At 29.9% G+C, this 23,910-nt stretch overlaps 2 long non-coding RNA genes across 4 annotated transcripts in view; both read left to right on the forward strand.

The window, feature by feature from the left end:
• The first annotated feature begins 6,155 nt into the window (after positions 1–6,155).
• On the forward strand, positions 6,156–11,641 carry LOC148238953 (uncharacterized). Its single transcript, XR_015811034.1, has 3 exons — positions 6,156–6,483; positions 9,647–9,872; positions 11,141–11,641. It is a non-coding gene; the product is annotated as an uncharacterized LOC148238953 (long non-coding RNA).
• Positions 11,642–20,604: 8,963 nt separating this feature from the next.
• LOC148238954 (uncharacterized) overlaps positions 20,605–23,910 on the forward strand; it is an 85,000-nt gene continuing 81,694 nt past the window's right edge. For all 3 annotated transcript variants that reach the window (XR_015809719.1, XR_015809717.1, XR_015809718.1), the window contains exons 1-3: positions 20,605–20,711; positions 21,074–21,192; positions 21,341–21,444. This is a non-coding gene — a long non-coding RNA (uncharacterized LOC148238954). The remainder of the gene's footprint in view (positions 20,712–21,073; positions 21,193–21,340; positions 21,445–23,910) is intronic.

Raw genomic sequence — 23,910 nt, forward strand, 5'->3', positions numbered from 1 at the left:
TAATTATTTATAACAATATTAATCTGTGAGATTTATAAAATCTATAAAAATTAAATAAAAATATTAAAACAATCACTAATTCCGATTTTTCAGACACGATAAAAATTAAGAAAGCACTAGGGTTTATAAGGTATTTTTCACTGGTATATCGTGCTAGTTATGTATAATACAATTCTATACAATAATTTAGTTTCGATTGGCCGTGATAGCTCATTGATATAGATCTAAGCTTTATAACTTAACTCACGAGACTAAAATTATATTAAAAAATAATTAACAATTAATAAAACAGACGTATTTAATTGCTAGAAACTCCTCTAAAATTTTTTTTTTATAAGGCTTTTCTCGTTGCTTAGAACGATATTTTGCCATAATTTTATATCCCTTGAATTTATATTAGATGGAGAGAACTTTATTAAAAAAAAATGTACGTTAAACAATAATAACATAAAATCTCATTTTAATTTTTATTATTATATTACCTTGCTTTTTTATCATAAACTAATCTAACCTAATCAAAAATATGGTTATACAATACACGAACACGCTGACTATTACGCCATCTACTTTTATTGGTCACACTGATTCAGCATATAAATAATAATAAACAAATATAATTATTGGCCATTTTGTCTTATGTTGAGAGTAGCATCATTTCAACCTAAATACTAGTATGAATACATCATTCGTATGTTAATATTGACTTTTTATATATAAAAAAAAATGTTTAAAGCTCTTATTTTTACCCACAGAAAACGGCTTGTAATTACATTAATTAATATACCGAATCTTTAGAAGAGACCAATTAAATTTCAGTGACTTTAAAATCAAATTTAATTTTACACCCAGCCACACGTTTCAGCCAAATGTTTCTATATATTTAAAATCAATGATATTAGTATATTGATAATATTTGAAAGAGCTGGGTTCGAATCTCATAAGAACCCCTTTATTTTTTTCTAATTCTATCGTTCTTGGAAGATCGAATTATATTAATAATATATTATCCGGGATTTAATATCTAAGATGCTTATTTGCTTATGACAAAAATTGTTTGTGGCGCAACAGTTGTCCGTGGGTGTGTCGGTATGCTGTAGACGTTTTCGAAGTGGGTCGTTCTGGATTCTGGACGTCGAGTAGGACCAGTAGATCAGAATAAAGAATTGGTGACTTCTGCAATCTTTGCTGGTTTGAAGTTTAGTTGCCCTCTTCTTGGTTGTAGAGGGCTCTTAATGATCTTAGGCCTTTAACTATATAGGATAATAGTAAAAGTGTCCGAAAGAAAGTGGTTGCCAGCATTCCAGTATTTATGAATGATCTCATCCTTGATGGATTTTGTGGTCAGCCCCTTTAAAGCTGAGCAACCGTTTTTAAATACGAATTGCTGTTTTGAGAATAATAAGGATCTTATCTCAAAGCGCAGATATTTAATTCTTTCTGATTTATGGCGCGTACCTTAATTCTTCGATAGGTGTCTCACGGTGTTTCATTTTAGCGAAGAAACTTTTTTTTAAAACGTTTTGAGTAGTGAGTTAATTTATTATAATACAAAATTGTTATCATACGCCTGGGAGTGTATTAATTTAATGTATTTTGTCCATAATTACTTATATTAATATTATTAAGCAAATGTTATAGCAATAAACACTGGCTTTTGATTTTTAAGATTTGGGACCCTAGTGGTGTGACTTCTTAGTCAGTGGGGTGCTTAGTGGAATCTAGTAAGAATTTTATTACATTATTTACATATGTTGCGACAGACGATAAATGGCGAGATGTTTTCTCCGAGCGGTGGTGGGGAAGCTGGCGGAGAGATGATGTCAGTGGATGATCCTCAGAGTTCCGATTGGTGTGTATATTATCCGAGCAGTGGTGGAAAAGCTGGCGGCGGGATGTGTAACTGCCTTTTCTTCATCGTAGCCCAGGATTAAGTATCCAGGACTGAAAAGCTTGCTGACCAATTACAATTATGTAGCGATCATCCAGTCAATCGCTGCAGTTGCTTCTTACAACAGCGAAATAGGTATATGCATTTATAAAGCGACATTTGCTTGATGGGCATTGTCCAATGTCGTATTGAATTACAATGGGAATCTTGTGAATCTGGTAATTTATTATATATGTGACCGTTCCGCAACAAAGAAATATTCTCTTAATGACGGAGAATATCTACTTTAAGAAAAGAAGCTCGTGTTATTTGTGCGGTTTTTTCTGCTTGTAACGAGGGCTGTGTGATCCATCTTGTTTCCTTGTTGAGACAAAGACCTTTTCAAACGTGGTCGTCTGTGTGTGGTCATCGCAGATTTATTATCAATTTTTTTTATCATATTTCGTTATTTTTTTATTATTTGGCTTTTCTTGTATTTTTTTATTCAAATCCAGAGGCTTTCAATATTTTTTGTGTTATTTATACGGCATATTTTTTATTTATAGATATTCTTTTATTTAGAAAGTAATCACAATAAATTAAATATTATTTTTTTATAATTATTAAATTATTATGGGGTACCTCAAAACACTAAAGGATCAACTTTACGTACGGCGAGAGCGTTCAAATAATTTAGACGCTTATCATATGACAATCTGGCACTTTTATGATAAATATTATATATTATCCCTTTAATTATAAGTGGAGAAGAGGTTCAATTATTTAATTTGACAATATAATTATAATTTGTATCGATCATCACTGATTAGGGTTTCCATATCTTACGGACAAATATAGTGATGAATAATTAAAATCTACCTAGGTCGTGAATATATTGTAAAACAAATTTAATATCACATACATAACTATTTAACTAATTAAAAACATAACTTTTACTTACATAAACTATTTATTTATTAAAATAGCGTGGATTAAAATTAAAATTTTAATAATTTTCTATTCATCACCTTTAAACAAATCAAAATTCCAGGTAAATAATATTAACTTTACTTTTATATGAGATGTATCATTATTATTCATATATTTAGCTACATAGGATGTTATTGCAGCAAACGTTTTTTTATTGAAAATTAATTGAATAGGATAAAAAAATGTTAAAAAATAGTTTTGTAGATGAATACATCTCATTTTACAAAAAAATTAAAATGATTATTGAAACATATCCAGTAAAATATGGTATTTTTAATTGTCATTAAGTCATTACAGTATGATTCAGCTGTAGTTTTGGAAAAATCGAAAATATGTACTGTATCAAAAATGTATTAGTTCCACTGTGCCTACCGCCAATGTGTTTTTCTATTGTGACGCCTAGCTCCAGGGTAGCCAGACAAATCGGCCTACATATCATCTAGTTTACAACATATCTATTTAACATGTTTAGTATAAATTATAAAAATACAAGTCAAAGTTAATCTCATTCGATGATACTCAGATATTTTTAATTCAGAATGTAGTGTTTAAATGTTACTTGAATTATTTATGTTAAAGTAGTAGGTCAGAATGTAGATGTAATAAAGTATTATCTTATGGGCATATACAACATTCTTACAAGACATTTTTTTAAATATACATATAAAGCTCACTCTGTGATTTCCACTAATACGCATGATGAGCTCGTGATCCAATATGCTCACAGCACGACTTAACAAACTAGATCGGCAAATCACTATAAACAGACCTTACTAAATATGGCCCGCGGTGCAATCGCGTCCCGTTATAAATCTCGACCTTACCGTCCCAATAGTTTCCATTTTTCTTTAATGATTTCCTAAGCACTGCTCTTTCTTTACATTATAGAAAACGCCAAACAATGGTGCTTATCGCCGATGATGCGGCACTTTCATTGTTGGAACTAAGTGCCACCGAATGAATCAAAACGCAACCTTTACGACTTCCTCCTCTCTTTTCTATGCATTAAGCCGCTTTAGGTGTGTATATAAAACGATATGCCCACTATAATACAAAGATGTTGCGTTCGATATTTATATGAAATTGCTTCACCGCAAGCACTTGTGGCGAGATTAGCAAGTCGGACCGTTAAATTGCACCAGGGCCGCATTCGCGAAGGAGTGGCCGATTCCATTCAATCCTTGGGTGCAAGCGCTAATGCTCCGTCGTTAATATTGATTTAAACGCTCTAACAGCTGATTCACGAACAGATAAAATGTATAATGATGCATTTTTCAACCTTGTAATATCTTATCGATTAGCGAAGAAATCTTAATTGAAAGCAGGGTGTTAGATCTAGGGCTGGTACTTGAGTGGATTAGCTTCCGGCGAGCGGTTCGTTATTATGATGATATAAAAATAAAAGCACGCTTTGTAAAAAAAAATACGTTAAAAACAATTATAAGGATGGATTCACCTGCTTTGGATCTTTCCGTTGCGAAGAAACCCTTCGTTCAACAGTGCGTGACTGCGCTAACGGAAAATTTACAAATTTGGCTACACTCGGTATGTTTTATGTTCAATGTATAAGGAGTATGTAAATGTAGTTGTAACTGAATTAGCATATCAAATAATTTATTTTAATTTGAACATAATTGCGAAAACATATTAATAGATTAATAATAGATATATTATATACAAATTATTTTATTTACGATGACCAATCCAATCGAGAGGGGGGAGAGGAGAAAAATTCCCGGAGCCACATAACAAGAATATAAAAAAGGTCAAAATCGACCTCAAATAATGAATCTGAACTAAACTACAATTGTTTGATATGTATGTACTGATTTATTTCAGTTCTTTCCTTAAGCTAAGTTCCTTCAGCCCTTTTTATTCATACAAGAAATAAATGGAACCTAACATAGCCTTTAAAAGCACCCACTTTCTAGGTGTACTTTCACAATAAACATTATTATTCAAAGGGACAGATTGTAGTTTTTTGACGCTGCTCCGTGTTAAAATTTATTTGCAACTTATTATTGACTTTATTGCTTTTTGAAGGTTTAAAAAATATTAGACATGAGAGGAAATATTCAATGAATGTATATTACTAGCAGTAAATTTAGGTATTTGATCTGAATTTTCAGATCAAATACCTAAATATGTATATTGCCCCACTTAAATTATTTCGCAACAATATTATATGTCTAATAAGTTAGATAAGACGATGTTAGAAAAATTTTAAAATATCTTAGTATTCGATTATACTATTAAATCTATTTTTATCTAAAGACTACTCTCATCGCTCTATTTTGTAATTTTTTCTAACATCGTTTTATCTAATTTATTAGGCATATATAATATTGTTGCAAAATAATTTAAGTGGGGCAATAAACATATAATAATACTATTGTAGATTATTTCTTTGTATTTATACTGAATATATTTCTCATCCTAGATTATATACCTATTTTTTTTAATATTCAATTAAAGTACGCTCGGGATAAGGATGTCGGTTTGTTATTGTGTGCGTGTACATGTATATGAGAGGGAGAAGCGATGTAGCGTGTACTTCGTTGTCTCGCTTTCTCTTTTAAGGACAGTCGCTGATTCGTCAACGCTGGTATTCGTCATTAAAGTGCAGTGTGGCACAGAAGTTCGATCTTCTCTAGTGATTTATTTTAAATAATTTTGTGTTGATATTGGTTTAACCCAGATATGCCCACTGTCCTATGGGTAGGTCACTAAACTCGTGCCGCTGTTTTTTATTTATAAATGAAATTTTAAGAGAACAAAATTTCTTGGGCATATCTCGGTTAATTGATATCAAGGCTTCAAATATATACTGTAAGTTATTCGTTCTCTTACCCGTGGATGAAAATATTTTAATTATTTTTCCATTAATCCGTACGTTGTTGGTTTTTTTACACTATTCTCTGTAAGGCTTAAAAAAGTTATTATTATTATCGTTGCGCCAATGATAATTTTTTAATTTATTCAATGGACTCTAATGATTTAATAGAGTCGTCGAGCCATTAAACAATCTGCGAATAATTTCTTTTCCCATCTTTTTTCTTTTGAAGAATAGCTAAAGACTTCATTTTTTTTTTGACTAGTGAAAGATTTTGAAATTTGCAAATATTTAATTAATGACATCAATGTCTGGTTTCTTCGATTATATAATATATTTTTAATTGTCCGTTGAAATTTACATCTTAGCTCAGATGTATGTATGTTAAATAAACATATATTTTCTTTTAAAATAAAAAAATTAAATATTCTGAGCGAAATTGTTTTGAGCCATACAGTTCACGCACACAATAACAAACCGGAATCCTAATCCCGAGCGTACTCTACAATGTTTCTTAAAAAAAAATTTGTCTACAATTTTTCCTAAATATTTTATATTTTTAACTATTTCTATAAAATAATTATCTTTAACTCTTTTTATATTATTATCTAGCATGTCTCTATAATTTATTTTTATTCGCATTTAGTAGTTCGCAGAAGCCGCCGCTTCTCTCTTCACATGGTGCAGCTCGACATCTGGAATACAGAGATTAACCTGCGTCAGAGATGCTTGGAGCCTACGATCTACCCACATGACGATCGCACAGTATCGCGCACTTAATTTATTATTCAAGGTATCCACAACTTCTTTAACATTTTCACCTATGCAATAAATTAATGTGTCTTCAATTCTAATCGTCCTATATTTTAATTCTGGTCGTCTTATATTTATACCATTTGATATTTATTCTAACCTAAAGTTGATTTAAATATTGAGCATTTAATTTGTTGCCATAAAAAAGCATGATTGGATAATACATCTATATTCATAATACATCTAAATACAACTCTTAAATTGCAATTGAACAAGACATTGAAGACATTTTGGTGTTTAGTACTAAATATGTACCTAAATATTATATAAGCATAAAAGCACACAGTATTTTCGTTTAATTTTCAAGAATATACCTGTGTGAATCTGGATATAGTTATCTTTTGATCAATAAAAAAAAATCTAGATATCGTCTTGATCCACAAGCAGATTTTCAGATTGCAATTAGTGAAAAAGTTCCACGTTTTGATAAAATCTTGAATGTGAAACACAACAGATGAGCTATTGACTTTTAAGTTATGTTATAAAACGCGTTACTTGTTTACTTTATTATATAAGTTACAAGTTTATTTTTAAACTTATCTTTTTAAATCAATAATAAAAATTATAAGTAATTTTATTTTTATTATTTAAAAAATAAATAAAATTACGTACTGTAAGTTTTGAAAGCACTTTTCTATGAGTACTTATAAAAAGTCATCTCGCTAAAAATTTACACTAGCAAGACAAACATATCACATATCATGGTAATTATGGTGTTAGGCTCGTCAATTGAAACCACTTTCTATTTTGTAATAGGACCACTTAATATTGTGATCTGCAGATCTAAAAATAGTAAAAAATGTTATTAGCGCAATTTACAGGCACGAGAATCCAAATATTAAATTATTCAATTATAAACTCAAGTTTAATCCTTAAATGATGTACAATGAGGTTTAAGTGTCTAAGACAAAAAGGGATTTCTTGTTAAAATGAGACGTGAAAATCTGTTTCAAAAAACAACCCACCAACGACAATCTTTTGTAATTGGTCATCCTACCGAAAAGGACGAAAAACTTAATCGTGTATGAAGAGAGTCCGTGGATAATAAAAATAAGTCTTCTTCTGCCACTGACACACTTGAACATATAGTTTACTATGTAGTTCAAGGCTTCAGGAATTTAAAGGTTTTTCAACTTGTATTCAATAAGGCCGACGCAACTTTAAAGCATCGAAGCTCGAATAAGTTTTCTTCGCTTCGCCGCTTCTCTCTTCGCATTCCCTGGTGCAGCTCAACATCTGGAATCTAGATATTAACCTGCAACATACGACCTACATTGTTGCACAAATAAATAAATTAGAACAGCAAACTTTGCCTTAAAATCAAAAATAATCAACCTAACACGAAGGTCTTGACAATACAATTAAACATTAGTCGAGTATTTGAACAAAGCGAAATTTCAAATAGAAAATACTTATTCTGTAAAATATATTATTATACATAGCATGATTAATTGATCTTTTTTCAAATTAGATTTTATTAACATAATTCATTCTATGATGATGAATTTCATTTCGTATTATATTTTTAAAACAATACAATTGTAGCTACGTGATACAATCTACTTTGATTTTTTTTACCGATACCATCGTCGGCGAACTCTCCGAAATCATTGCAAATAATAATAAAAATTTAATGCAAGAAAAAAAATATCAGAGATATCTGCCCGTATCGCGTTCAGACTTCAAATTACAGTGAAAGTGATCGTATTGTTTCGAGTGTTACAAAAAATGAAAATATGTTATAAGCAAGTCGAGTTGGTTCTCACAGGTTCTCGTGGCCTTCTGTAGTATCTCTCTGCTCGGCGAGTTACACCTCAATCGTACAAAAGTGAGGTGTAATTGAGCGTTCGTGTTCAGGTGCGTTTTCCGATAGGAAGTTCTTCTCGCAGAACAGAAGTCAGCCGAGGAGCGAAGGGAAACCGTACGAAGGATCGAAAGTGATAAAAAATGACATGTTTATAAAAATATTAAATTAGGTAAAAGAAAATGTTTATAACATACTGTAAACACATCTGATATTTACATATAATACAACGATAAATAATTTATAATCGATGAAGAAAGAGTGATGTTTTTGAAAAAGGGACTGATGGATTCGTTAAATAAATTGAAGAAGCAGTGCTGTTTTTATAAGCGTTTAACGATCGATTAACTTTATAACAATGATATTAGGATTGGGTGCCAAAAAAGAGAGCAGGTGCGAGATATATAATGTTGAATGAAATAACTCGTTTTCAAGCTCACAAAAATATTTGTAGATATTAAATATTTACATACAAAATATACCTCTTCCGTATAGATTGAGTGTACGGGAGATGTCACGGTTATATGAGCACGTTGTCGCCGGAAGTCTTCTTACTACCCCTGTTTGAACATTAGCATTCTGGCACCACCAGCTGGTCATCATCATAGAACCCACTGCGCCGTGGGAACTTGTTGCAAGCGAGAATGTTGTCATTGATTGGCCATCGAAGTGAACATAGGCAGTGTCCGGTTAGCAACTTTTGCGGCAACAGCTACACTTTAAGACATAATGGATTTACATATGTCACTGTGTCGATTTTCCATTACCGGTATAAAAGCATGCCGCGGGTTGTTAAAAAAGAATATACCAATTTATTTAAATAGGTACGATTTATTAATTTAATAATTTAATTTACTAATTGTATAGCTCTTTATAATTAATTGAAGCAGATGTAGGCGCACATGCATGTAATAAAATTATTATTTCCATGCCCCAAATATGCATTCAAAGTTACACCCCATTTTTCGTTAATTAAACCTATAAAATGTCCCCATTTTTATTACGATATATTATGCTAATACAATTTTTTTTGTAATTATATTATCAAATTAATATATTTTTATAAATATATTACTTTTAAAGACCCTAATGTAAATTTAAATAATCTTAAGAGACAATTAGACATTTTCAAAGTATGTCATTTTATATCTGATTTTTGAAAAGAAAACTGTAGTTCTGTCAAGACCACCCAAAAACGTCTCGATACAAAATTCGCTAGAAGAGTAATAAAAGCTGGTGCAAAAAACGGCATTTAAAAAATATTACAAGTTTCCACGGCAGCCAGTAAGACGCAGGTGGAAACTTGTTATATCTATGATGATATATTTTCTCCGAACAGTGGTGGAAAAGCTGGCGGAGGGATGATGTCAATGGAACATTCTGATCAGTGTGGCAGCGACAGTATAGCAGAGGTTGATCCTTCTCTGCTGCGGTGCTCGTATGGTGGGGTCTCTCTCAGGATATGAGCGTCCATGATCGTATGTTGTCCGCGGGCGGGCCAAATCTGCTGGTGTCCTTGAGTCTCTGCCGGTGTCCACCCTCTCCTCATTGAAGACCAACTTTAAGTAAGTATTCAAGGCTGCAAAGCTTGCTATTCAATCACAGTCATTCAGCGATCATCCAGCCAATCGTTGCACTTGCTTCTAAAAAAAGCGAAATATGTATACGCCTTTAGAAAGTGACATTTGCTTGATGGACATCTCCGTGGTCGAATTTCGCAACAAAGAAATTTTCATAAGTTTCGTAACAAAGATATATACTGTCAATGCACCGGATAATCTTTGCGTGTTATTTATGTGATTTTTTTTCTAGTCGCAACGAGGGTCTTTGTGTTGTCCTATCCTTAACACTATATTGAATCGTTTCTCAATTGTTGATGAATGATCATTTTAGCTCACACTCATTAACGCGAGTTTCAAGAATAAGAACCCCACATCTGAATCCGAAAAATAATGTATTTTTGGAAGCAATAGATTTACTTAAAAACTGATTCAGGGATTTTAATAGCTGATGCAATGTCAAAATCTGTCTGTCGTAATTAACTGCCTATTATCCAAAGATAATAACTCAATAAATTATGCTACCAAATGCATAAGATTATCTTATTGGGGTGTAATCCTGTTTTTGGCGTCCAACCACTACCTTTTACGGTGCGTGTTAAATTAAAGGATCCACTTCTCATCTTCAATAGCAATTCAACTCAAAAAATAAATCTTTCTGTTCTTATATTATTAAATATTGACATATTGAGATTTGCTACGCGAGGTTTTTTTAGACAATTTATGAGTACCTATACTCTATATATATTTAACACGTTGAGCTTTTATGCTAGCTTCTGTATCGTTAATCTCGGATTTGTTTGATAGCAGCCCTAATATCCTCACTAATAACCCGCCAAGGACTACTCACCCTTCTGTAGATATTTATTTATAAGCTTCCCAGATTGAAATTATTAACTGAATTGTTGATTTAAAATTGAAAATATCTAATTAAAAAAATATACCATTACTTAATAGCATCATTGATACGACTACTATTAAAAAACACCGAAATAATAATTAAATTATCGTTTATTTTTAAAACGTTACACATTTTTGCAAATGGGACAATCTGATATGCTCTTTATAGCGCAATTGCCGCTTAAACGGGATCTATTGTGAACGACACAAAAACGAAAGAATGTATTGCGCTTATAAGATAACTTCAGCAGTAACTTAATTAATAAATTACTTGAAATTATAGGTTCACCGCAAATCTATAAGTTAATATCACATAGATATGACATATGGGACAATACGCTGCAATAATCACTTTCACTTCAACTGCTTTTCAGATCTTTTATTTAAAATACCACTTCGTGTCTGACTTGGAAATACACTAAAGAACCGCCGAATCGACACAAAAAACGGCCGCTTCCACTTCGTTCATCATATCTGGTGCTGCGAAATAGTCACCTTAAATGGTCAAGAGCCTTCACTTTACAAACATATTAAAATCTTTTTTTGATATTTAATATAATTTTTAATAACTTAATGTTTATATTACGTAAAAATAAGGAAAGCAATATATTTAATTAATAATTTCGGACACTGAGATATAAGAGAAACTTTACTTTTTATTGAATGTAGATAAAGGGAGTATTGTAAATTGATTATTTTAAAAAATTATAGGTTTGTTTTGCAAAAATTACTTTAATTATCTACTAGAAAAAAATTGTATGCTCTTTCAAATGGCTAGGTTTCTGTTCCATCAATCTGTGATATTGTGAATTATATGAATTTATTTTTACTGAATCTTATTTTATCATACTTGAAAAACATTCTAAAGACTGATGTTATCTTAATGCCTATAATAAAAAATAAAGTTAGCCACTTCTAATAAAATATAATCTATTCTATGAAAGAACTGGTTCAAATTATTTTACCTACCAGAAACCACTAACATTCCAGAATGATTTTGCTGTAGTTTAAAAATTAACTACAGATTTTTGTCATGCATGATGCATTTATATCAATGGACGCTTAATATTTCAAAATACATTTTTGGTTTAAAGCAATACATAAATTATTATTTTTAATTAAATTATTTGTAATGAATAAATTATATTTACCATTAGTCTTACATAAAGAAAATGTGTCTCTATAATACTCTCCATTAACTCATACTATACAATTTAAGTTAATATTCAAATTCACATACACAATTAAACATGTATTTTTTGCATTCATTTGTAACACAAAAAGCAGGTGGCACGTGCGACGACAGGTGTCTTTGACCGTTACATCATCAGTTTAAAATTTACCCTTAATCCATTTATTTTGTGTGAACGAAGGGGGAGTTTCAGCTCTCAGGCAAATATTTACTTCGCGTTTTATAAAATGAAGCGCGGTTGTCGGTTGTATTATTTTAAAATAAAATAAAATATTTGTGTTAAATGCTTACATTCAATAATATCCTATTTTATGATAAACTTTCCCACAATGCTAAGGTTGCGACCGCAAAATTCTTTATTGGCAGTAATTTTCCGAACGAGCGAACAATACGGCTTGGCCTATCTCCGACGATTCTTGGAAAAAATCCTTTCACGTGTCCTCAATCGATTTAAACGACCGTAATCCGATCGTTATTTACGTTCGACTTTACGATTGTTCATTTACATGTGTCCTTTCACAAGGGGCAGGTGTAAAATGCATAAATGGTTACATTACAATAAATAAGAGACGACAATATTGCATCTTATCGACTTGAAACGGATACCATTATAACTTCAGATTCGTTCAATTATTTTATTGAATAATTTAAAGTACACCAATACCTTAATTTTAATTAATGTTTTAAGTTTATAAATTTGTTCTGAGGTAATTTAACTAATAGATTTGCAATGCCAGCGTATTAAGGAGCCAGATGGCAATGGCTCTAACGGTCATCAAAAGAGGACGCGATCGTGATTCTCGAAGATGTTCTGGAACTCTAAACTGAAATTCCTTGAGAATAGTTTGATTGCATCTGAAAGATAAGAATTAGTAATTATTGATAGACAGACAATAAAAATAAATTGATAGACAGTGTGATTTAAAAAAGCGTTATGCAGTAATTCACAAGAGAAATAATAAATATTTTTCAATGGTTTTGAACTTGGCTAAATTAATTTAATATTTTTGTTCACTGATATCTACATATGTGTAAAAATAAAACAATATTTGATTTGATGAATTCAAATATACTAATATTCAGGTAATTTAATTTTTATAATTTAGTTCAAGTACTTAGGTTTAATGTAACATTTAGGTTAATCAATATCTATATTTATATTGTGATACGGCATTAATGCCATCTTTGAATTTAAGAACTAAATCATACACAATAAATATAACATTTTATAAAAATAAATATTTTAGTATCAAACCAAAGTAAGTTGCAAACCAAAATTATATTATTATTTTTCTTAAAATTTCATAGATGTCTCTAAACTTTTTTATAAAAAGCCATTCTCTTTGTTGAAAATATTATTATAGAAGCTCTTCGTTATTACAAATCATAACTTAAATAATAAAACAATATTTAGACATCAATAGCCGTGATATATTTTTAGTTATACGATTTATATTTTTCAATAATAACTAGTGAACGATGAAAACAAACAACACACCTTTTTGTATTTTTAACATCACACTAATACAAGACAATACTTGAAATACGCTTCTTCAGTAATTACTTCATAGAAATTTCCATACTTATCACGTTCATAAAAAAGCGATTTTACACGTAATAATTATTACGAGTGTAAAATGTCAACACGTAGTACGAAAATAAATTAAATAAACATGTGTACATTTCATGCGCTTCTTATCATGTGTTGCTCGTCTATATTAGGCAACTTTTACCCCTTTTATAACATCATTTTTGGTCTTGGAGACGACCTCTTTTACATAAATAACTAAAAGTCTATTGTATTTCTTTTATCGTTATCTATTCTATTTTAAAACGTTTGCATTTTCGTATGACAAAAGGAAAATCGTTCTGAACATTCGTGACTGTATCCTATAAAAGTTGGCATAATGAGTTGTATTTTTATGTCAATTTTATAGAATTTGCAAGTGTGCTTTTGTAATACTTTTTAACGCGGAATCAAACGCTGTCATACAATAAAAAAATCATTGACGATCGTTTCGGTCACCTACAAAAATGATTGTTAATGATAACAATCGATGCTCATTACTCCTATTTTATTATCTTTTTCTATTCAATGTTAGATATTATAATAAAACAGAAAAAAATATAGAATGTGGTCAACGTAACCGCATTCACTAAAAATAGATTCTGATATAATAAAAATGCAAATCGCTCTATTATAATATTATTCAAATCAACACAAAAGCGCGTGATAATAATAAATACAACATTATAATATACACGTTTTTTTATGAAAAATAGAATGTGTGAAAATCAGATCTTAGATGGATAGAAACCTTCACATAATTTCACTATTACATGCAAATTATTTGCAATTTAAAACACTTTCTCGGTTAAAATTTATTACATCGATATAGTTTTTCTAGTTCATTAATAATGAATTAAATAAATAATTAAAATATGTTAGATAAAGTAATAAATTATAGTTAAATATTTTTTGTGTTGATTAAGTTGAATGAATAATAAAAACAGGATACTGAATTAACAATATTATCAGTAATATAATAATATTAAAAATAATAGGTTTTATATCAATATTTAAACATACGCATGAACAAATACATATTCAATATACTGATAACATATTCTGTTATTGCATATAATACATATATTATTATGAAGAATGCAATTCGTTAGAACTGAATTTACAATTTTTTTATTAGAATATGAAGATTTTAATTAGTTAAATTTATCTTTTATTCATTATGTTAAATAATTCCATCATACTAAAATCCAAATTTTGATTAAAATTTATTAAATATTATAAAAAAAAATCAAGGTTGTATTATATTATTCTTAAAACAAAATATTATTTATTATTAATAATAAATCATTTAGCCGCGTAACGAGAATGATATTTTACTTTATCGAAAAAGGCATTTAATTGCTTTATTTTATGAACTCAGATATTTTAATTATTAGCATCTCTGTTTGAGTTTTCATGTTATCTTAATTTTTTTTAATATTACTATTTAAATATCGATACAAAAAGTAAAAAATCATATTTTTTTCTTGAAGCAATAGCCAATTAAAATGTATCTGATCCTTTCTTCTCTGCCTATGGCATAATATTCAGGAACAACTGAAAAATATTAAAAGATGATTTATCGGGACTTGGTAACCAAAGTGATAATTGTTTTTGCGCTCTCTTATTGCCCAAAATTTTTTTTTGAATATACTTTAATCAGCCCTCTTATATTAGAAATCCGCTATGTTCTTATTCTTCCGTTAATTTTTCCCTGAGAGATGAGTTGGCTTAGTTTGTATTTTGGACTTGATCTGATAAAAGTCCTAAAACTATAATTAATTTTAGAACTTTTATCATTCATTAGATTAGGTTTGGGTTTAAACAGCAAATGGACGTTTCGCAACTGTCAATTTGAGGTTGATTTTTACTTTTTTTATAAATATATTGTTGCTATGAGTCGGGCTCCTCAAGGAGAACGAGCCCCGAGATTTTTTCCCCTCTCTCCCTCCCTCTTGGCAGGCCCGCTGATAATACAATGAAGAGAAACGGCTTGAGAAAACTATCCTAAGGAAGTCTAAGTAGGATTATACGCAGTATCAAATGTTCATTATTTAGGAAAATTCCAAAATTTGTGTATTGATAACGGTGGACGTAAACACCACTTAAGTAGCTATATTCACAAGGTGATAATCGGTAACTTGTTATTGTCAACTTTTCCATAAAGATTGCGCAAATTATGCAAAGACGTTTCTATAAAAATATGATTGGGTCATCTTTAACTCTCTATATACATATGTAAAGATCGTCCATATGGCGAGAGGCAAAAGCGGACAAATGATGCAAGACGTTTCTTTCCGTACGTCCTCCATTTCTCACTATGAGAACTCAATCGGAACAATAGTGCCAGGTGATGAATCACACACTCACCAGCTGAAAGCGGTGTAATAATAATGGTAGAATGTGATCGGAGTGCAATGACACCGCGATCAGACGCAGACGTGTGTCCACCATGTTGAATATCAAAGCTATACTAATTGAGATCAAACGTTTGAATCTGGATGACATTTTAAAAAAATAATACTGCTGGAAACCATCACATTTTATAACTATTTTAATTTTAGTAATCCACTTTGTCTTGATTATGTTCCTAGTTATAAACCATAGATGATGCTTTCTGTTGAATTATTATCTTCAATACAACATGAATTTGACCACAAAAAAAATATAGAAAAAAGACTAAACGCTAAAACTCAATTTTTTTTAATAATAAATAGAATTAGGCGTGCGGGCCACATTGAGAAACACTGGTTTAGATAGTATGTGTAAAAAATTATATTATAGGGAATAATTATCTGTCTACAAGTGACCAAAGTTCAGCTTATTGTGAAATAAACTGATGTAAGCTAGAAAATAAGTAATATCACATAATTAAATGATTAAAATAAATCATCAATGGGTTGGACAAGGTAAAAACTGTTGAAGTTATGTCGATAATGAATACAAAGAAGCACAAGAAAAATCTCTATTTAATGGTTCACAGGATTCCCACACCCTATCAACCAAAGCTAGGAAGGAGAGAAAAATCTAAAGAAATCTTGGATAAAGAACTTCCGGCTGTGTTTAATACCTCCTTATTTATGAGAGTAGTTAGCAAAACATATAATGTCCGATAAAATAATGACATTTATCGGAAGCGACTAAGAGTAAAATCATTAATAATGAAATACTTTTTTCACTTCATTGCGGCTCTGTGCATTAGATAGGTAGTTATGAATCATCATAATAAATTTAATGTGAAATCTGATATGCTTTATTCATCAGCCGACACTATTGTTCCGAGCGAATTCTCATACCAAGAAATGGAAGTAGATGTTAGCAACGCAAGAGGCACAAAACGTCTTGCATCATTTTTCCATTTATCCTATCTTACGCAAAACCAACCTTCCGGCTCTTACACGATGGGTTTGCGTGGGCAACTTACTTTTGTAAACCAAGTGGTGAAAATTTTGATCGAGATTGACGGTAAACTGAGGCAGAGATGATCATCCTTGGACCCTATTGAACAAATGACGCACGACCTCCTGTTTGTTAGCTTTACGTGCTCAAATGTTAACATCTATCTGAGGATTTGCGTCTTCAGTAATTTTCAACTAATTTTATGTTGTTAAATATAAATATATATATATATATATATATATATATATATATATATATATATATATATATATATATATATATATATATATATATATATACATTTAAAAAAAATATTTACGTGTTTTTTTCGCGTTGATTTTTATTTAATGAGTCTCTATATTTCGCCAAGATTGTCCCAGCATCATCAGGAATTTCCACATTTTTTTGAGTACACTTTTTTACATCGCGCAGAGAAGGATTTTTTATTCGCACTTTTTTATTGGTTTTAATGTTAAAAACAATAAAAAAGTTTTATTGGTTTTAATGTTAAATATTATTACCCTCACTGCTCCGCAGATAGGAGCATACTGAAAAAAATGTATTCGATCACTTGTCGTATTGTTACAATTGTTCGATCGTTGAAAACGATATACAGCACGTTACTGTTATTATTATAATATATATATATATATATATTTTAAATCTCGGGATTCATTGCGATTTATGCTTACTTGTTGTGCTCTATATTTCGGCCGTGATTTTCCGGCCATGATCACGAATTGCTTGCGATGAATCCCGAGATTTAAAAAAGAATTATACTCGCGAAAATCTAAAAATCCATATATATATATATATATATATATATATATATAATTACGTGATTTAGACGTGATTTATATTTACGTTATTCCTAGGAGTCTCAGTATCGATATATTTCGCTAAAATATTTTTGGCATCATCAAGAGATTTTTATTTTTTGTAATTTAAAAAGTGTATATAATGTATAGTGTAAATGCATTTATAATACCAAATGTATAAAAGTAAAATGTAACCTAATTTTTCTGAAAATATAGGGAAAATAATGTATTACCAAATTTCATAAAACTTAAAGCACCAATAAATAATTTGCAAATAAAACAAATTTTACGCAATAACAGTTTTAGTATACTTTTAAATGAAATACACTAAAGGGAAAGATATTATATATCGTACTAATAAAGTAGAAACAGTTAGATTACATGCATTTTTAAAAGAAACTTTTATAGATTTAATAGATATTCATATTTTAAATCTCATCACAAGTTTTGCAAAAATCAAAGCTTATATTGAAATCGATACAGACGACTAGCTTTCAAAAAAATATAGCAATTTAATCAATAAACAAAAATATAAACATCAAACTTATACAATCAATTTATAATTTGAAAATGCAACCTTTTTTAACAATAGCAATTTTAGCAAAATGTATTAACTTTGCGAAAAAATTCCACTCAAAGAAATGATAAGTAACGTAGAAGCAGCCATATACAAACTCAATAATGTTATAAAATAAACTATTCGACAAGATGATAGTAAAATTCTTAGAACTGCACAACCACCTACCTTAAATTTAACAAAAAATAAATTATCTAAATTACTAGAATTAAAAAAATAAAAAAGTATAATAATTTTACCAGCTGATAAAGGAAATGCATCAGTTATTTTAAACAAAAATTATTATGAAAGTAAAATATTAGAGAGTATAAATGACAAGGTTTATAAAAATAACAGATAACAAACCCACCTCATATCTATAAATAAAACTTATTGACAAAACACCTTTTACAAATCAAATCAAACAAAATTTTTTTCTAGAGCAAAAAAAACCTTCCAGAATCCCTATATTTAATGGATTACAAAAAAATTATAAACAACAAATACATGTAAGACTAATTGTTTGAAAAACGACTTCAACTAAATAAGGAAATGAAATCATATGTTAAAAATTCTTACGACTTTTAACAAAAAAAATTAAATTATCAGACAAAGATATTTTGGCCAGTTTTGACGTAACTTCACTTTTTACAAATATTTCATTACCAGAAGCAGTTAAAATTTTGACAGAAAAAGTAAAACCTCATAAATATATTTAAAATCTCATAAACTACTGTTTAAATTCAACCTGTTTCATTCATAATAACCAATTTTACAAGCAAATAGGATCACCTTTATCACCAATTAAGTAAAGTAATAAAAAGTAAAGTGTTTTAAACCAAAAATTTGGCTTTGATATGTAGACGATATATTTATTTGTAATACGGTCACATGGATTTTATAAATTTAACATTTTTCTGATTTTTTTAGATAATCAATATAATATAAATTACTATAGAAATTAAACTAAACATATATCTACCAATTTTAGACTTATTGATACCGGTTTTAAACCAAGCTAAATTAAATTTTAACAAAATTCATACAAATATAAATTCATTTAAACAAACTAATTTAAAAATAATGCACTTGTTGTTCCCTTAGTAACAAACAAACAGAAAAATAATAAAACACAAGATCGAGTCAAGGACGACGTAGCTCAAGGGTCTGCGGCGGCTGAGATAAGGTCAAAATTATGATCCTAAAATGATGACCCCCCAACATCGAAACGTCGGTAAACCTCACATCTTAAAAAGCTAAGTAACTTGATGAATAAATCCGGTAAAAACTTAATATAAACTAGTATTAATTTTTAATGAATAAAATACATATCACTGATTTACAAACTGGTGTCTCACAACTTTCACAGTAGTTGTTTTTTATGTTTAATTGCACGAAAGCCTGTCATGTTGCAACAGAAGATTAACAATAAACAATAAATATTAAAAAATATTTAAAAATGAAGTCAAATAAACTTTTAGAGAGCCATTCATGTTATATTGATATAACTACAAAAGTGCTTCTTGATAAAAAGTCAAGATATCTAACTTTAACATCAAAGCATTCGTGAGAACATAGCAAAGAACTTAACTACTTTGTGTGAATTCTTAAAAAATACATATAAATGTTCCCACTTCAATAGCTTTGCTTAGTATTTAAAAATTAACAGTGAATACAAGTTACTTAGTGGTTATATAATATATATTACACATATATATCAGAAGAGGAGGTTTCAATATTTATTTCAGGGCCCTAGAGTCCAAATGAGCATTAGTTTTAACCTATTAAAGTCAATATAATTTAAATTGTTGAGATATTTAAGCGATGCAGAGGAATTACTGTATTTTTTCAGGGTCCCAAAGTTAAGCTTAGAAAACTTTCAATAAATTCAATACACATTTATATATATCACTTGTGAGTATGCTTATATTTTGTGCAAATTTTAATGCGTTGTATATATATTTATATCGACTTATTCATGTGCTTGACTATGACTTTTTTAATAATGTTTACTTAATACATCTGCAAACAATACATGAAAAAGGTGGATCACAAAAAAATAAAAGAGACAAATTAATTAATGAAAATAATATATTATATTATATACATAGCAGACATAAAAAATATGCAAAACAGGTTTTTCAATGTAAATATTTTTTTAAGACTTACATTTGTACAAATATTTACTAAGCATTACTTTTAGAAAAATATATGTGAATAAACGATACATAAATTCATAATGATATACATATCTATGATAATAATCAATTAAAAAGTTCAATATAACCTTATTATTATAATATTCATTCATTTTTAAGTAAGTTCAGTGCTTAAGCCTGTGTCTAGACAAGGTTCCGCCATTTTCTCTGCTCCACCCTCTGAACACTGTCTGGCACGATTCGATCCTCATTAGGTATAGATTATTCTCCATTTCAGCTAATTTGGCATTGTCGATAGAGAAACACTACATGGTAGCAAAACTTTTATTTATAAACTGCTCATCCTTCATCGACATATTTTAAATGTCATTGGTACAGTTTTTCTTCATCTGAATTCTCCACCCTCACTGATATATGGACCATTTATAAGCGTCGCGTTGCAATAAGTTTGTACAAGATCCGTTAAAAGAGACATTAAAACGAGTCACCTTTGTATTTGCAAAATAACGAGTAAATATAAGCTATACAATATATTGGAGAGTAAAACTACAAATTTCATTGTTGCCAGATTTATATCACTGTACCATTTATTTAATTTAATAACATGTACTTACAGATGTAGCGATTCATACACAACACGCCACACACGCATCTAAAGTCCCGCGAACGGTGCCTACAAACCTAGCATCTGCCCAGAAGCACGCCGAATTTCAATTAACCTCTCCAACGTGCGGGGTGAGTATACAGTTTACGCGCACGACGGTGTATATCACGCGGTACAAAATCGGACTTCACACACTCGACTACACTGACGCTCGGACTAGATTTTCTTCGATTTATGAACCTTTTCAATCACGGACTTACGCCTTTCCTCCTGTTTTAGCAATCATCTTCAAGAACAAGTACCAACAACTTCTAGAAGGACATACCAACACAACCAAAGATCTACTATCGAAGCGACTACGTCCAACCTTGAACCCTTCAATGGTAAATAAATACATATTTATAAGTTTACAATTAATGGCCAATCGCGGAACCGTCTGTAGCTGATTATTTTAAGTGGACGTAATATTTGCAACCAAATCCAATGAATCGTAGAAGTAGATCAACGGTTTTGTGACTATTATAGCTGAGAAAGCCAGGATTGTACGTTGGCGTCGACGTATAAAAAGGTCGTGTAACTCAAAGCTTTTACTGATATCAATGTGTGACGTATATTAGCTGCCCATTTTAGCAGATATGTAGTCCCATTAGTAAAGAACAGTTCAGCTGACTCTCGAGGTCGGTCGACGAGAAGATTATTTCTCTTTTCGGCTATTCTTATACAGTAGAGTTTTGTCAATATTTACTTTTGATTTTGCTTCCTAACCAGGTATAAAACTTACATGTTGCATTATAAATTGTTCTCATGATATCTGCTCCCATGCAAAGTAGAAGATTTTATATCTTGAATCGTATAGTAAAATAGTCCATGATTTATTAATATTGGAATTTTATTTGCTTTTTTGCCGTAAGAATTGTGGTTAAGATTAGTAGGAATATAATATTTAACAGGTTTATGCTTAGACAAATAATCAATTTGATATGGAAAAATGTTTTCTCTGCTAATTTCTTGAATATTAATATATTATATATTTATATATAATCGATATGCTTATTAGATATAAACAAAGAACATTATTCAGATTTCTCAAAGAATCGAGGGGTATAAGTCAGAACGCTGCCATAAAAATATCACTTTCTAAATTTCACTGCAGCGAGAATTCCACCATAAACTAAAATTCAGCGGCAAATCGACGACAGACGTTCGGAAAAGTGCAGCCGCTTCCACTTCGTTCGTCCAATCTAGTCCAACTCGATCTTCGAGTGTTTAGAATCAACGTCTTAGCTATTTATAATTTATGTCAAGACTATTTCTTGACATAAATTTATAAATTAAACATGCTTCTTAAAATTATATCATATAATGTTTTCATCAAATAAATTAAAAAGTTGCAATTTAACAAAATCAATTCCAGTTATTTTCTCTTATATTAAACTACAATGTGTACCATACGAACACTTGTTGAACTAAAATTAGCATTACATTGTAAACAATAAAGTCCTCGTTTCTCCGATGATAATTGAAACCAAGGAAAAGCTGCTCGAAACACTAAACTAAACAATAACAAAGACAATATTGCTTCGATTTGGCCTTTTCAAAATATATTTTTTTCATTAAAACTTTTTAGAATAGTTTATGTAACTGTTTTAGAAACGAAAAATAAGAAGAGTATCCAAAACTTATATCAATAGCCGTAATATTTTTCATTCTCTGATGCGTAAAATATTCTCTGACGTCAGCATCTTTCACTTTTTATTGTAGTTCCATACACACACACACAAGGCCGGTTTGAACCGAGAATAGTTCAGGTACGTGCGCGCTAGACTTGTTCTATGGAGTCGTCGGTATTTACTCTTCTAAGAGACTGGTTTTATAACACATTCGCCGTGGGTATCAGATGTTGGATTGTCACTCAAGACCGTATTATGAGAGCGATTCTAGGACATAGTGTGTGATGTAACTAGAAACCGCAATATGTGGACCTTCGGCTATCGCTCGATGTACTCTTCTTTGAAACTTTTCGTTTAACAAACAATGTGGATAACTACAACTAGATAAATTCCATGTCTATCTTAAATTTTCTGTCCATCAGCTCACAAGAATATTTATATATAATATGGAATTTTAATCAATAACAGAAGTAATGACATTCTAGATGACCTATTAAAATTTATTATTCAGCGTATTTTGCATTACATATATTTTTCTTTATCATTTTAGTTACATAATATATAAAAAATCATATTTATATTACATTAGTAGTCACACTATTTGTCAAACAGATTATCTCAATTAGAAAGAAGTGGTGTTTTTTGTATCAGTACTAAAGTCTGTCGACTTTAATATTATTTTTCAGTTTCGTCAGGGGCACCATTATGAAAATTAGGATTATCAAAATAAAAAAATAGTTCCTGTTACCAAAACCTTATTGTTGATTTAATTGTCACTAAACTAATTAGGAATCAATGAAAACAATTGTCTGCTTCCATTGCCCTCAACATAGTCAATGTCATATAGATAATATATTTATTAGATTTTAATTGTAGCATATTAGCTATTTTATTTAATTTTAGCACAATATGGAATGCGATTTTTCTTAAAATAGATAAATAATTGCAGCGTTGAAAGCACTATTGATATAATCTATTAATTACAGTCAATTAAAAACAGGTATATGGTATGACAATGACATTATATTAGAACTATAATTATAACTGATTCCGTCATTCTGTTCTAAAGACTGATGACAAAATTCAAAAATAGATTTTATTTGATTGTTTAAAGATCAACTATGAATTTAAAGTTTAATTATTGGATTATTTTTAGATATATGTAGCATATCCTAAAAC

This window comes from Plectrocnemia conspersa, unplaced genomic scaffold (assembly GCF_051122295.1).
Source record: "Plectrocnemia conspersa isolate PC_06_02 unplaced genomic scaffold, ASM5112229v1 ptg000001l, whole genome shotgun sequence".
NCBI lineage: Eukaryota > Metazoa > Arthropoda > Insecta > Trichoptera > Polycentropodidae > Plectrocnemia > Plectrocnemia conspersa.